The sequence below is a fragment of the Oxyura jamaicensis genome, chromosome 4, assembly GCF_011077185.1.
Source record: "Oxyura jamaicensis isolate SHBP4307 breed ruddy duck chromosome 4, BPBGC_Ojam_1.0, whole genome shotgun sequence".
Taxonomy (NCBI): domain Eukaryota; kingdom Metazoa; phylum Chordata; class Aves; order Anseriformes; family Anatidae; genus Oxyura; species Oxyura jamaicensis.
In genome coordinates this window covers 21,041,876-21,059,079 of record NC_048896.1, presented here as the reverse complement: position 1 = coordinate 21,059,079, position 17,204 = coordinate 21,041,876, and the positions used below count along the sequence as shown (strand labels likewise).

The 17,204-nt window shown below is 40.0% G+C and overlaps 1 protein-coding gene across 1 annotated transcript in view; it reads right to left on the bottom strand.

Annotated features, from left to right (window-relative positions):
* The window catches only part of COL25A1 (collagen type XXV alpha 1 chain), a 314,583-nt gene that overhangs the window by 146,318 nt on the left and 151,061 nt on the right, over positions 1-17,204 (bottom strand). The window lies entirely within an intron of this gene.

Genomic DNA, 17,204 nt, shown 5'->3' with positions numbered 1-17,204 from the left:
GTGTTTTTATTCAGAAGACATTGAATCAATTTCCAGGATCACTACTTAGACAAATATACTTCAGCCTATTTCCCCATATAAGCGTTGGGAACCAAGTCAGAATGTCTAAAACCCTTCAAACCCTGTGCCATACCATTTGGTATGCTCACTGAGAAAAATATTAGTTTCAGATAAAAAGACTCTTTCTAGGTCTCACTTTCAACAGGTTTTTTTTTTGTTTGTTTGTTTGTTTGTGTTTTTTTTTTTCCTGCCACTGTGGCAGGACCACTATTGGTCCCACTCATGAACCATTCCACTCAAACATGGAGGGCTGTGCCACTTGTAGGGAGATGTGGTGGTGACAGGCAGGGGGTAAAGAAAGACTCAGAATGTTATTGCCACTATTTTGTTGCACAGGGACACCAGGCATGGGATGAGGAGGGGTCTGGAGGCCAGGGCACTGGAGGGGAGGCAGAGGGCAGTCACTGTGCCCAAGGGGCAGCCTGTCTCTCTGGCAAGCAATATGGCTCGGGAGAGCCACCCCCAGGAAAGGGGCCCTCAGCCCCTTGACCATCCTCTTCCTTCCACACGAGGGCCTCTTTCAGGCCACATAAGCCCCCTCCCAACACAGCCATGTTGGGTCTGGGGCGTGGCACGCCATCACAGTAGCCATCACAGAGGTTTCCTGATGTCACAGTGGCATCTGCCCCCTGCCTATAAAAGCCCCTGCACCTGGCCCACCACTTGCTGATCTGCCTGGCCCTCTGGTGACTTTCAACCATGGCTGGACTGAAGAGGACATGGTGTGAAAGCTGCCTACCCCTTTGTGGGATAAAGGCGAACTGGGTTATGGAACCCAAGCAGAAGTGGAGGCAGAGGAGCACCAGCGGATAAGGAGCGGCCATGGTGGATGGTGTGGAGCCACCTGTGGAGGACAAAGAGCTGATAGAGGTGGATTCACCTCCAGCCTATCTGATGTGGCACAACACCATCCCCATCTCTCCTGTAGAGGTGTCACCTCTTCTGCATGGAGCCCCAAGCACTGGGCAAGAGCGCACTCAGCTTCCTCTGGGCTGCTGCACCAGGTGACAGGAGAAGCCCTCTGAAGGCCATGCTGGGCATGGGGTGTCTTGGTCTGAGGATGAGAAGGCTGCCCAAAAGGTGCTTGAAGACAAACCCACACCCTGCATGGCGGCGCACAGAGAACTGCAACAGATCCCTCAAAATGGGCATGCAGACCGTTCCTCTGCAGAAGCAGAAGTCTTCAGGCCTGCCAGGAAGAAGCACAGGAGTACAGCGTAAAGTCCCTTCAAGATGCTTGGTTACCAGTTCTTCCCAGGATGGAGCAATAAAGTGATAGAATAATCATAATAAAAAATAATAAATAAATAATACAGTTCAACAACTACAAAAATAATAAACAACAACTAGTAAATCTGCTTTCCTGATTTTTGGTGTCATTGTTGGGACTGCACTTGGACTCCAGCATCCCCTTCTGCTCCCCCCCGGACAGGAAAGATACTGACGGGTGTCGAGTGGGCCCCACCCAGGGCACACAAGGGAGTGAGGGGCCAGGGTACACAGAATACAAGGGCAGGCTGAGGGAACTTCTTTGGTCAGCATGGAGAGAAGGCTCAGGGTGGACCTGACAGCTGCCTGCAGCTGCCTGCTGGGAGGGACTAGAGAAGATGAAGCCTGAGTCTTCTCTGAGGTGCTCTGTAGCAGAAAGGTGAGCGACACCAGGCCCACACTTGCAGATAGAGACAGCCCAGCCAGCAAAAAGGAAAAGCTTGTCCCCACAGGGGTGCTCAGACTGAACTGGTGTCCAGAAATGCTAGGGAGTCTCTGTCCTGGGGGTAGCTGACTGAGTGCACAAGGCCGGGTGTTAGTATCCTGGACTCACAAAATGTTTTGGGGTTGGAAGTCACCTTAAAGACCATCCTGTTCCAACCCCCTGTGATGAGCATGGAGAGCTTTCATTAGACAATGGTTTCCAAAGCCCCATCCAACCTGGCCTTAAACACTTCCGCTGGTGGTGAGGCAATGGAACAGGTTGCCCAGAGAAGCCCCATCCCCAGAAGTGCTTATGGTCAGGTTGGATGTGGCGTTGGATAAGGTTTTCTAGTGGAAGGTGTCCCTGCTCATTGTAGGGGGTTGGAATAGGATGGTCTTTAAGGTTCCTTCCAAGGCAGACCACTCAGATTCCAAGATTATATGATTCTTCTCCCTAAAGTTGTTGCGTACAATGTCTAGTGGAGTTGGTGCACGTTTGTCAAGTTTCTTTGTCAGAGGTGACTAATATGTCTATATATGTCTATTATTTTTTTTTTATTATGAAAATTGGGAGGGAATGCTGTGCAAAAAAGATGATACTAATTTTCAATGCCTTGACAAACATGCAGCCCAAGAAAACAAAAGTCAGATAAAGAGTGGTAGTTCATCTCATAATAGCTCTTTCCACAATATATCCTGAGTTACCCTGTATGATGTACTGTGTGGGCCAGGTGTGAGGGAGCTTGAAAGTCCATGAGAAGGCTCACCAGGCATGGCTGCAGAATGGGCAGATGCCATATCCAGGAATAGTGGCAGAGGAGTGGCAGGGAAGGAGTGGCAAGCCATACTCAAGGGTGGCAGTAACAGGGGCTTTAAAGGGGGCACCATCACCTCTGGCAGTGATCCATCCAATACACCTGAACGTGCCATGGCACAACCATGTGGAACATACGGAGCCAACCACCCTGGTATGTGAGGAGTATGAGAGTGGTGCCATGGACTGGAGAAGAATTGGATCACTGAGAAACGTGCGGGGGATTGTGCAATTTTTGCTGTTACTGTTTGCATTTTTCTCCAAAGCAAGCCACAGTGACTTCCAGTACAATTTCCACTGTGGACTCTGGGAACAGTCCCACTGCCATTCAGTTGGTGTGTTCCCTGCCTGCTCTGTATGGCACGTATGCTGAAGGATATCTGTAGCCAAATGGAAGCTCTGGCACAAGCACATTTTGGAGTCAAGACTGAGTGTTTGACACCTATGGTAGTTACAAGAGAAAATGTGCATAAATTCTCTTGCAGACAGGCTCTGTGCAACTGAACACTGAAGCTGTACAAACACAATTTTGCTGTTCTTACACAAATACCTGTGCAATATTTATTTTGAACTGCTTGTTTCTTGGTTTGGATGTATTGCTCTGGTGACTACAAACCAATACTCCATTCTTTTTTGAAGATGAGTTTGTTAACTTGAAGGGTATCACAGAAAACTTAATCAGACTAAAGACTTAGTTTGGGAACTTCTTACAAGCTGCGTTGATCTAAAAAGCACAAACAGTGCTGAAGTTTGACAACAGTGTGGTATAACTTGTAAGCATAGCACAGTCATTCAGTAAGGTCAGCAGTTAATTGAATGCTTGCAAAACACTGAATGGAATTAAAGCCATTTGTCTTCAGCTGATTTTGGACCAGGTATTAGACAATGGAAATAATCAGTATCTGAAGATGATGGATGATGAAGGACAGTTTTAAAGAATCCAAAATTAACCAGAATTGCTAGGTACAGTCTCCAAAACCTTTTATTGGAGAGACATCACTCTAGATTACAAGACTCCTAGCCTGGGGACCTGCACACAGTCTGAACTCTCTAATGACTCCTTTGCAATTATAAGAAGGGCTGTTTATATCTAGAAGTCAGCAGTCTGGAGAAAGAAAAAATTGTTCAGAGTTTAGCTATTCACTGAGTGGCTTAACTACAAAAAAAGCACCACATATGGTAACAATATGGGAGTACAAAGAGTTCTGCGCAAGAAAAATTATAGTCACAGCTTTTGAAAAGCACATTTCACAGCTGAAAACTAATTGCCGAGATACTGTTCATTTTCTGCAGGAAATCTGACAGGCAGTTTCTTGTGGTGCAGATGCATTTTGGAGTATATGACTGCTCCTCCTGCTGAAATAGATATGCAAAAATACGTTAAAAAACTGAGCAGACCTAAGTTGGAACAAACTCTTCTAAAAGACTGCAGGCAGACAGCGTTCGATTTATCATGGCATATTGTAACTGCCTGCTGTTTAAATAAATAAACAAATAAAAAATGTGGCCTTGAAGTGTTTAAAAACAGTCTTGTGAAGGGTTCCAGAACTACATACATCTATAAAAATACTTCATTATGCTACTGAATTCCAGCATAGCTTAACAGGTAATTGAACAATGAGAACTTACATACAGAACAGAGAGATATATCCTACCAAAGGAATTGAAATTCCTGTATCCATAAATAGAAAGCACATGGCTAATTCATCAATGCCAATGACATTGTGTGAAAATATTTGATGTGGTTGGTGCTATGTTGATGAGAAAACAATAAACTGTGAAAAATATCACTTCTCAAAAATTAGTTGGCTGGCATTCAGCAGGAGATAGATTGTTGTAACAGCTGTGGCATGATGACTTTGATAAATTAGATTTTCATTCTCCTGGAATAATTCTGAAGAATCACTGTCTCCCCACACCACCATGGAAGTAAATCCATTTACTCTTTGGAATCCTCCTAAAGAACAATCTTTCCTGTAATGCAACAAGTAATGCAACACAACAGAGACGTAACCTTTATAGGCTGATTTTTGACCCTCTCTTAGTGAAACCATCACCTTTGGAACATCAACAAAAGTCAAGAGTAGGTACCCTAATTAATTTGTCCTCCACTGGGATACAAGGAATCTAAGTGTCATGCTCCTTTTATCCACCTAAAGAGGCACATATTTTAGATGCAGCTTCCAGAAAATTCAGAAAAAGATATAGATGCCATAGAGAGTATTCCTTTCTGATTTACAAGAAAGGAGATCAATCAGAGCAGATATATCTCCATAAAAGAACAGTTACAATGGTTTTATAAGAAGAAAACAAAAACCCAAGAGTTATAAATAGACCTTTAGATTAAAATAAAATAAAAATAAAAATCCTACAATCTCTTTCCTATGACTATCATGTGTTTTGAAGAAAGATGTTTGAACAGTTAGAGGATAACCAAAACACCAGCATTCAGACCTGTGCACTAGATGCAGCATTTCCATCTGGATACAACATACAAAAAACCTGCACAAATGCACTGTGTATAAACTTTAACTCGGAAGCAGGTGCTTTCAGCTGTGCACTGCCCTATGTGCAGAAAATAAAATTCTGCACATGTAAGCACATTCAGATACTCGTGTCACATACCTATCAGACTTAAAAGGCACAAATATATTTGGTGGGCTAGTTTAAACCCACTACTGTTGTTTTAAGCATACTATAACATAAATTATTCCTTAAAAGTTGGTAATGCTGCATTCAATTCTGTCACCCCCCAAAATGCTTTGGAACCCATATATCCTCAAAAAGCACAAAACATTATGGGAAAACTACGTAAAACATACTTAAGGGGATTATTTCATTCCAGGAAATAAAGTAGAATGCAGTAATGCACTACAACCTTTTTCATTCTTTCTTCCTGAAGTGTTTCCCCATATAGTTTTTAATGATGTACCACTTGTTCTATTTTCCCAGTTTAACAAGAAAAATGGGATGTAGCAATGAAAGGATCTGCACCTTAATAATTATTTCTAGTCCTTGAAGAAAAGGACTCCTGAGCGTATTGAGAGAACTGGTGGAAGAGTTGGCCAAGCCGCTTTCCATCATTTATAGGCAGTCCTGGCTATCAGGGGAAATCCCAGTCGACTGGTGGCTAGCAAACATGATGCCCATATACAAGAAGGGCCAGAGGGTAGACCCGGGGAACTATAGGCCTATTAGTTTAACATCAGTGCCAGGGAAGCTCATGGAGCAGATCATCTTGAGTGTCATCATGTGACACTTGCAGGGTAAGCAGGCAATCAGGCCTAGTCAGCATGGGTTTATGAATGGAAGCTCCTGCTTGACGAACCTGATCTCCTTCTGTGACAAGGTGACACGCTTAGTGGATGAGGGAAAGGCTGTGGATGTGGTCAACCTTGACTTCAGTAAGGCTTTTGACACCGTTCCCCACAGCATTCTCCTCAGGAAACTGGCTGCTCGTGGCTTGGACTGGCGTACACTTTGTTGGGTTAAGAGCTGGCTGGATGGCCGGGCCCAGAGAGTTGTGATGAATGGAGTCAAATGCAGTTGGAGGCCGGTCACTAGTGGAGTCCCCCAGGGCTCGGTACTGGGACCAGTCCTCTTTAATCGATGATCTGGATGAGGGGATCGAGTGTACCCTCAGTAAGTTTGCAGATGACACCAAGTTAGGTGTGTGTGTTGATCTGCTCGAGGGTCGGAAGGCTCTGCAGGAAGACCTGAATAGGATGGACCAATGGGCCAAGGCCAACGGTATGAAGTTCAACAAGGCCAAGTGTCGGGTCCTGCACCTGGGGCACAACAACCCCAGACAGAGCTACAGGCTGGGAGATGTGTGGTTGGAAAGCTGCCTGGCAGAGAAGGACCTGGGAGTACTGATTGACAGTCAGCTGAATATGAGCCAGCATTGTGCTCAGGCGGCCAAGAAGGCCAACAGCATCCTGGCTTGCATAAGAAACAGCGTGGCCAGCAGGTCCAGGGAAGTGATTGTCCCCCTGTACTCAGCTCTGGTGAGGCCGCACATCGAGTACTGCGTTCAGTTTTGGGCCCCTCGCTACAAGAAGGACATGGAGGTGCTTGAGCGAGTCCAGAGAAGGGCTACGAAGCTGGTGAGGGGTCTGGAGAACAAGTCTTATGAGGAGCGGCTGAGGGAGCTGGGACTATTTAGCCTGGAGAAGAGGAGGCTCAGGGGTGACCTTATCACACTCTACAGGTACCTAAAAGGAGGCTGTAGCGAGGTGGGGGTTGGTCTATTCTCCCACATGCCTGGTGACAGGACGAGGGGGAATGGGCTAAAATTGCACCAGGGGAGGTTTAGGCTGGATATTAGGAAGAACTTCTTTACTGAAAGGGTTGTTAGGCATTGGAATAGGCTGCCCAGGGAAGTGGTTCAGTCACTATCCCTGGAGGTCTTTATAAGACGTTTAGATGTAGAGCTTAGGGATATTGATTAGTGGACTTATTAATGTTAGGTCAGAGGTTGGACTAGGTGATCTTGGAGGTCTCTTCCAACTTAGACTATTCTGTGATTCTGTGAAAAAAAAATCCCATAGATCTTACCACGATCAGTACCAAAACTGGTTTCCAGAAGGAATGTTTATTATGATGCCAATGAAAACACAATAATTAACGACAACAAAGCATATAAAGTGCTCAGACAAGCACACAACATCTTGATTTGTAAATCTGTGCATTTACTGTTTATTATTGTCACTGGGAAGCTAAGGGCTGCCTCACTTACTGCCTTACTGTTCAGTCCCACTGACCTGAGATAGTCCTAATGACCTTTCATGCAAGACTCTGGACATTTCACTTTAAACAAAGTCCAGCATTAGAAAGATCATGAGATAATGAAGGAGATTATGTTTGAGATGGAACAACCTTTCTATTGGTGCCAGAATTTTTACAAGAGTAAACTCAAGAAAACATGGGAAAACTCAAGACTTTTTCTTTTTCCTTTCAATACTTCACTCAAAGGGGTTAAAGAGGGAGAAAATAATGGATTTTCCAATCCTAAAAGGATTTTGGGGTTGCTTGTAGCTGGCTTGATAAGAGGCTACTGAGCAGATGCTGGAAGAATCCTGTCATATTAATTTGGAGACTCAGCAGTAGTACTGCTTCAAACTTCTGCCTTTTTTTTTTTTTTTTTTTTTTGGTGAAAAGCTATACATGTCCAGCTTCCAAACTTCTCCTGCCAATTCCTTTTCTTTTATGGCAAATTCAGTTTATGTGTTTTTGGAAATTTATATGAAGAGCAGCTGATTTTTTTAATTATTATTATTTGGACACAGGAGAACAAAAGCACATCTGCACAAAATCTTCCAAAACCAAGTTGGTGCCTGTCTTCATCCTTAAGATATTTAAGGGAACATACTGAATTTCTTCATAATTATACCTCTGCTTCTTGGAGCTACCCCATCTAGAAACAAATAGAAATTTCTCTACTTTCATCTTGAAATCACCCTTCAACTCAAAGTGGTACCAGTATCCCAACCATGCAGTTAGAAGGAAGTTTTTTCTTCTTCCTTGACAACTGCTACGCAAACAGAAATGAGCAAAATCAGCCAACAAAACATTTAGCCAAGAAAAGAAAGGTACTGAAATCAGATCAATGCATGACATAGAACATGGGCTACTCATCCCGAACCAAGAAAATCTTCCAGATCCAAATATTTCACATCTATGTTTTTTTGAGCCATTTTCCAGCAAATCAGTCTTCTTACCTGTTTCCTAATTTCAGTCCAACTACACAACTGAAACTGAAGTTTAGTAGAGCTGAACTAGTGAATTTAAAGACAGAATACAGTTCAGTGAAACAGCTCCTAAAATCCTAAAACATTTATCAATTTCGTTACTCCATTTGTTCTTACAATCTCTAGACTATGCTTTTAAGTTTTGTGGATGACACACATGAACACATCCAAATAAAATATTTTCATTACTTTCTTTTGACATAACTGGATTTCAAGCATCCAGCAGGGAGGGGGAGGGGGAATCTGCACTTGGACTTTCACATTGACTTGGAATGCAAATCCTATAGTATGCACAACAAAAGTTACTAAAGTGCTTTAAGTTAGTTACTCTTGGTGCTTTTGGAGCATTCTGTAATACATGCTTTCAACCTTCACACACAAAAACTGCACCATTGCTAACAAAGCTCTCTGAAACAAATTGTGAGTAGCAAACTAGAACCACTCCAGTTGCTGTAGGCCAAAAACTCAGTATACGTATCAAATACCACTGGAAAAAAAAAATATATATATATATATATATATATATATATATATGAACCTTTTAGTTCCAGTATAATGACAAAACTTGTTTCAAAAAAAACTGTGTGCTGATAAATAAAGCACTTTCTTCACACCTGCAATTTGCCTTCTGTGTTTTTCTCTGCAAAATCCCAAATCCCCTTTGCCCTCACATTTATTTCTGTGATTGCTTGTCAGGTAAGTGCTGTTCAACACGAACAAAAGTAGAATAATCTATCCTTACCATTGCTTATCTTAGTTGCAATCAATCTGGTAAAAAGAGGAACTGTTACAGAAAGAATAGCATGGCTTTTTATCAATTTCCATTTTTTTTCCTGGTTTTACTTCATTTGCTAAGAATTCCACCCTCATCACCCATAAGTAAACAGCAGTTTATTGTAGTACAAATACCACATAAAAGGAGCAGATTTCTACATAAAAACTTAATGTTACTTTCAGCTGATGAGTGCTCATGTAAATATGGTTGTTTTTCAGTATGCTCCTTTTGTGAGGCAAAGGGTTAAAATCCTCTCATTTATCATGGAAATAGCTGCTATAAATTTGTACCAAATAAACATAAATTACTCTTAACTCAATGATTTTCTTCTAGATTCAGTACTTTGTAGATCTTATTAGTAAAAATAATGTTAATTGCTTTACCTTAAGCCAAAGAAGAAAAAAAAATAAAAAAAAAATAAAAAAAGAAAGAAAGAAAAATCCACCACCATTTTGTGAGGGTGATTTATTATCTGTATCCTACAGTCATGGAAAAAAACTTCCAATAGACATTCCATACTGCTTGTATAAATTCAGTGGAACTGAATGTCAAATCTCCCCAACCCCAACTTTTGGAGTTCATGGCCTGATTGGAATTGAGAAACCTAGCTCCTCTTACAAGTTTCTGTGGCAGGGTTGTGGCAGTTGCGTACGGCCTACAAAGAAAACTAGGGACTGGCTGTGATGTTGGTATTACACTTGAGATGGACCAAAGTATGTTTTTGGATGTTCAAAGTTTGGTCACTCTACTGAATGGCTCATATGCAGAGTTTTGATGAACACAGCAAGAAAATTTAGAGTTCTGATCTGCTGTAATGAATGTATTAATGGAAAGTGGTTATGAGAAAGAAGAAGACCTCTAAGGAATTAATTTATACCTATTAATTTATACTGAGTAGTCACTCATTTTCTGCTGAATCTAAAGCACTGGCAACAGCTGGCAACTTTTTGGAACAACTCTTTTTTGGGCAAGGAGTGAGTACATGGCTCTTTATTAGAAATTGGCAAACCCAGCAACCTTCAGAGATGGACAGTTGACTATCTGTACCTTTTTGAAGGAAGTAGAGCATTCCCTGAACTCAGAACAAGCAGGCAGATGGGTCAACTGAAAATTTCATGATTTCTATGCCAATCACTACTGTCAGGACTAAAACAGAAGGATAAATTACACAGAACTGAGAACACATGCTAAAATCACTGAGTACAAAGAAACTCCTCAGATTCCAGATGTTTTGAATTTTCTATGTATTTAAAAAATAAAGAAGTCTTCTGAAACCCCAAATAGTTATAAATATTTATCTATCAAACCTGAAATTTATTGCAAAAGTTTTGCTGGTATATGCTTTTAAGACCTTATTTTGGTCAAATGCCAAAAATTAAAGGTGGTCTACAAAGACACATGTTGAGAAGAAGAAATGCTGTAAAAGAGAGACAGAAGCTTCTGTAGGATCACCAGGTCAAATCCTCAGGGGAAGGCCAGGAACTGACAAAGCAGATACTTGAGCTTAGACATTTATATTGCATTGTAACTGAAAAAGAAGAGCCCTGACGAGCTACTGGAAATACCACAGCTGTTGTAGAGATGCTTAAAACTTCCATAAGGTGAGCTTAATCACAGCTGAAAAATTCTGATTTCTTCTCTTTTGATTCTTTCAGTTATGTTCATCTTACTGCAATGCCAGAGCTGTAGAGCTGCCAGAGTACTGGAGTTTTAAAAACTTGCTTTTCAGTGGAATTAACTTTATATATCATATGTTTTATTTACACTAAAAAAAAAAAAAAAAAAAAGAATAAAGGGTACTAAATAAACCTGAACTGACACAAAAAGGCCAGCCAACTCCTATCATTTTCTTTTTGATAGACTTGCTCATTAAATCTGTTAAATGAGAGAAAACAAGTATTGCCGTATGTTTTTTTTTTTTTTTTTTTTTTTTTTTTTTTTTTAGCAATGCTAATAAAGAAGAAAGAAACTGGAAAAGCAGTCATCTGACAGAATACCCTGATTCGAAAACTTCATGCATCAATTGTACACTACTTCTTACGCTAGGAAAAAAAAATATCATTGGTGTATCTATTGAGTTTGGCTTTATGCTTTTTAAAAATAAACAGGTGAAAGACCAGAGCCAAACCTTATAGTTACTTGATGTAGGCAAATACAAAAGAGCCCTCAATCATAGCCTTACCTGGTCACTGCACAGAATAGAAAGAATGAAAGCCTAATGCTTTTCCCTTCACAAAGGTGCTCTTCCCAAGCTGTCCAGGAAATTTATTATTTATAATTACAATAGGGTTTCATAATATGACAGCAAGAATGGAGGAAGGAAGAAGAAAGGGCTCATGCTACATTACTGCTTACTGCACACTTGCCTACACAGCCTCAGTCTCTCTCTACCTGGAGAGGCAGGAGAAACAATGAAATAAGAAGTACTGACAAAGACAAAGGAATACAGCATGACAATAAAACACATTTTTCCAATTTCACACAACAGCAGTTTTCACATTCTTCCATACAAAGCTTATTTCTTCATACTCAAACCCATTTACACCCCCGCCCCCCCCCCCGCCGTTTTTTTTTTTTCTGGAGCGTTCTTTGTCTTTACTAATATCGGAACAGGAGTCAGAGACTTCTAACAACAATCTGAAGTTCTCCACAGGTCTTGATACTGCTTGTCTTGTGGTATATTGAGACACTATCTTGACAGGTACAAAACTCAGATGCATGATGTTTAAGGCATTTTCTGCTACTAAAGTCAACAAAGATTGAGAAAAATGGGAATTAATGCAAAGCACACAGTCACCCGGAGCAGACAAAACTCTCCACAGGTCCTAAAGTCTTGTAAGTGCATCAGCTGCTCTGCAGCCTGTTATCATGGAAAGATGTAAGAGAAATTTCACCAACCTTCTTTTATGAAGCAATTCTATAAACGCTGTCGTATTCTGACACTTCATTCTGAAATCTGAAGATAGTGCATCTGTACCACAATGCAGTAATTTTGAGGATGATTTACTTGGATATTTAACTTGATCTGAAATTCAACTTGGGAGAAGAGGTAGGAAAAATTTTCTCAGCCCACTTCAATCTTTCAGTGGAAAAAAAATAACTTCTACTCATCCAACCATCTCGCAAGTTTCTTTTCCCCACACCACAGGGTTTGTGTATTTAGTCTCTTCACTCCAATCCCAAGCATCTGAACTATTTTATTATTATTATCACAGGTTCCAGCATTACTATTTCTCAAGTGAGATTGTCTGCAACAACACTGCAAAAAATGCCAATGTTCTTGTTCTTATGATTACACATTTTTCTAGTTCTCTTTTACTTAAGAAGTTATGATAGTCTATTTCAACTTTAAACAGAAGTAGAAAGAGTTAAAACTCTGGATTTGATCACTCTATTTGTTATACAAAGCTCTTAACGAGGATAAAAGGAGCCATAGCACTATACAGCTTTTATAGTTTTGGTGGAGCCTTACATAATAACTTAATTAATCACGGTCTTATAAACCCCTTGATAACTGTGTTACACATTAGCAGCAAGTCCAGCCTATGTTCTTGACTTTTGGTATCATATCTTCCCAGCAACTTGGATTTCTCACTGGAATTCCTTTCACTGTTACTGTTAGTACGTCTTAAGGTACCTTCAGAATTGGAATGAATGAAGACACTGAAAACTTAAGTTTTGGAGAAAACAGCTGCTAGGTTTTGTGAGATTGCAACGATATATTTTTACCTACTGAGCAGAGAGCTTTTTTGGTTTACATGTGGCAGATATACCTCACTATCCTCACAGAATACCCTAGAAAATCTAATAAAGATTAAAGCAATAATGTTTCTAAGGGAGTTAAATAAGACTCTAGATAAATAAATTTAAAATCTAATAGCCTTTTCATAGAGGTCTAAAGACTGTACAAGTGCTTTTAAAAAGCATCACATTTGCTGTTATGTATTTCCCATTCACAGCAGGATGACATGGCTGCAACTGAAAAGGTCTGAACAGCCAGCCAAGGACAATGAACAAGAAGCAAAGCCAAATTCTATTCCCAGTCATTTTCAAGCAGGAAGAAGTAGCATTTGATGAGTGCTAAGCACTACCAAAGGCACACATTTGCATGTGCATGCATAGATGCCTGCATGCGTGCAGAGAAACACATTCGCACTGAAGTTTGTCCATAACAATGCCACCTTTAGAACCAGCAATTTCAGTAACACTGCTTTCAAGTGCCTTTATTGTCTTCAGATCTCACAGCAAACCTCTCCAAGAAAACAGCTGGACCACGGACAAAGCACCGGGCCTTCAGGCTTTGAAGAAATTATTTTCAGGCTGTCCTCGTGGAGCATTCAAAACATGCACGAGTCCATCACTGATGCATTTACTCATTTTCTAAACTTGCCAAGATGTCTATGAGGCTTTCATGCATTGCACAACATAACCTTCACCCTGTGCTTTAAGGTCATTAGCTGGAACACTGAACTCCAAAAATATTTAATTTCCATAGAAGCTGCAAAATAAGGGCTGTTTTGTTGTCACCGTGGGTCTTTCTTCCTATAAATCCAAATCTCTGTATACAAAGTTCACAGGTAGATGATATTTTTTTTTTTTTTTGAAAGCTTTTCACTCAGTCTTCTCCCACACACACACTCATATTAAGCACTATAAGTGAAATTGGAATAAGCATTCTGAAACCTGATAATGGTTTCATTGCATTCAAGCAGGTTTCTTACTACTAGTGATTAATTCCTCTCCAGCTGATTTGCAACTACTCATAATAGTAAAGATATGCATTGGATGATATTTCATTGGTAACATTTCTCAGTAAACTCTGCAATTACAAAAGATGCCCTGAAAAAAACATACTGAAACATGGGATTAGAAATTAGAGAGTGACTGATTAAGAATAAATATATAGACAACACTCACTGTTTAATATGTGCTACATTTGCAATGTACTGGGCCTATGCTGAGCCTAGGCCTCCTGATGAACCCCTGAGGCTCCAAGAACCAGATCAACCTAACCTTATTGTTCGGACTGTGAGCAAGGGCTCAAAGATAAGGAGGACTGTTTACAAAGGATAAGATAAACATGCAAGGCCTCAAGATAATAGGAGCCCCTCAGACCCCAAGAACCGGACCAAACCAACCTTATGACTCAGATTGTGACCAAGGGCTCAGGGAGCATGTGCAGGGAGACGAGGTTAAAAGTTCAACTCTGAGGAAGACGTCTTACTTCATCCTAATGACCACCTGACAACCACCCGGACGACCACCAGAGAATACTACGTAAGCACAGAAGGACTGATAAGATAATTAGTATATGAAGCGGGGCTAGGCGGAGCTAGGAAATGAATATGTATAGGTGTGTTGCGAAACTTAATGCATATGTAATATTTTAGGGGATAAAAGAGAATGCACGCGAGCGAGTTGTTGCGCACGACTTTGGTGGGACTACCCTCCGTGCTGCCCAGCGCTGAATAAACATACCTACTTTACAATTCAAATTGTCCTTCACCACCAGCTGTTCAAGGTAAGCAGTGTACATCTACGAACACAAACATTTTTAAAACTCACTAAAAAATTAATCTTTTGTCTGAAATATACAGGCAAATCAGTTTGGAAGGGCCCTCCATGATATATTATCAAGTCTTTAAAGTAAGATCATTATCATGCCTTACCAGTCACTATGTTCCGCATATGTATTGTCTCTGAAATGAATCTGCTACTACATTTTGTCACTTGGTTTCTAATATACACATGACACCAGGCACATAATTCTTTTCTTGAGTGGGACACAACAGTCAGCTCTCCTGACTACTTGAATGAAATACATTGTTAACAGTATTTATAAAGATGCATTATTTCATATATTACAATTTTCAGGCAACAAATCCCAAAGATATGAACAAAACTGAGAGAAAAATGAAGTACATACATTATCATAAAAATACTGAGAGACTACGCAGCCAGCTGCTACGACCTCCGTAATAGCATTTTATTTTGATCAAAGTGCATCGAAGGAAGCAATCAAGAGAAACAGGACAATCAAAAGAAAGGATTTAGAGATTGCATATGCCAGCTGAACAGCTTTCTGGTATGGCAAATTGAGATGCAGCATCCTGCTAAAGGATTTTATTTTTTTTTTTTAATTATAGTGAAAACTTAATTTTGTATGCAAGAATGCAGACACTCAACACAAAATATGTACAATGTCAAACAAGCAGTGCATTGCATTTATGCACTGTAAACACTGAGGTTCTTTTTAAAAATTTCTCAAAAATTTTGTTTTATTTTAAGGAAAGTCTTACGTTTTGTAGGCATCTGAGAAACAGGAAAAAGGTCCTTTTGACAATAATAAAGCAAAACCAAAAAACAGAAACATAATTTTGGAGTAGTATAAGCTATCGTAAATATATGATGAATTACCGGATAGCCATTTCGCCCTGGTAGACCCTGGTTGAATGAGATGAAATGGTATGACACACATTAACAACACAGTCATGACATATGACATAACAAGCATACTGAGTACATTACTGGCAAATTAAAAAGTGCATATCCATTAATTTTTTGATATGTGATGATATTTCAAGCCAATAAATATGAAATAGGTACTACATGGTGAAAAAGGGGGCTTTGACAATGGAAATCATATGTTTTAAATTAAACATTATAGTTAAGAAGCTACTGACTACTTCTGATGCTCAACAGCATTGCCTTTGCAAAGAGAGTCACCCCTATAGACCAAAGGGCAACATGTGGTTAAAGAAAAAAAAGATGTAGTGCTTAGGCAGTAAGGTCATAAATACATAGGCTACTGCTAGATCATAGGTGCCAAAGAAGAAATTTGAGAATGCTACAGAAGAGCATAAAAAAAAAAACGAAAGCCCCAGCCTTTGACTGGTCCCACACGTGATACTCAGTAGTCATGTACAAGGAAAATAAACAGAGCACTGCAGTACCCTTTGAAAATACAGCATGCACCTAAACTCCATGGAATTCTGTGTGGGATATACAAATATTTGCTATTTTAAATGAAAAGGATTACCACAGTATCCCAGGTGAAAACAACAATTGAGTTTGCAACAGTTGCTCCTAGCCAGACTATGTCTATGAGATTCAAAAAGTGAATTAGCAACAGAAACTACGTTTTAAAATGCCTTATATCAACTTAAAACCTTACTGACTTTCAGCAAGATGAAGTATTGTAAGGCAGTTTTGTATATAAGACTCGGAATTTTAAGTCAGACACTTTTTAAGACTTTTTTTTTTTTTTTTTTTTTTTAAAGGGGACCTACAGAGTCAAAGACATTCATAATGAGCCACATAGTGAACTCTTGCTTTGTTGTCTTGCTACAGGAAAACCACTTGCATCATGTTTTATGGTTATTCTTTGCGTTTCACGGGAAGACTGCAAAAAAAAATGAGGAAGGCAATGTTTCTTTCAAATAGACTGTGCTATTATGAATTTACCCTGGCTTTTCATTGATGGCTTGTTAAATGAACTTGCCACTATGAACTCCTGAGAACATGGTCAAAATCTTTCAAGGATAAGTATTATCACTGCTCAGTACATACAGCTTGCACTAAAATCAATAGGTCACAGCAGAAGTTCAGCATATTAATTCACTATTTTCAAGCTGACACTTTCATACCATATGGTGAACATGGATGGCATGACAAATACAAATGTTTGAGATTCATGTGTTTACTCCTGTTCTTCAAGTCTGACTTTTGACCTACCCTGGGAATATGCCACAAAAAAAAAAAAAAAAAAAAAAAAAAAAAAAAGCTGAGAACTGTTTTCTTACCAACAAGAGCTGCATGAAAGTCAACCAAGTTACTAAACAGAGCAGTCTTATTTAATATTCATTTGACACAAGGACTTACTGGCCACAATGAGCCTGTCAGCCCATGTACCTCTGAAGAGCAAGGAGTCTTTACCCCGAGAGTCTGTGACAACTTAGGAGGAAGTTGCTACCCAGTACAAGGCAGAGTAACTGAGTATGGACTTCAGACAACACACTTGCACATTTTTATCCTGTAGCAAAATATTTGTTCCCAAGTTATAAGCAAAATGAGCATAATGTACTTACATGGAATTGTAGTCCAAACTGCTATC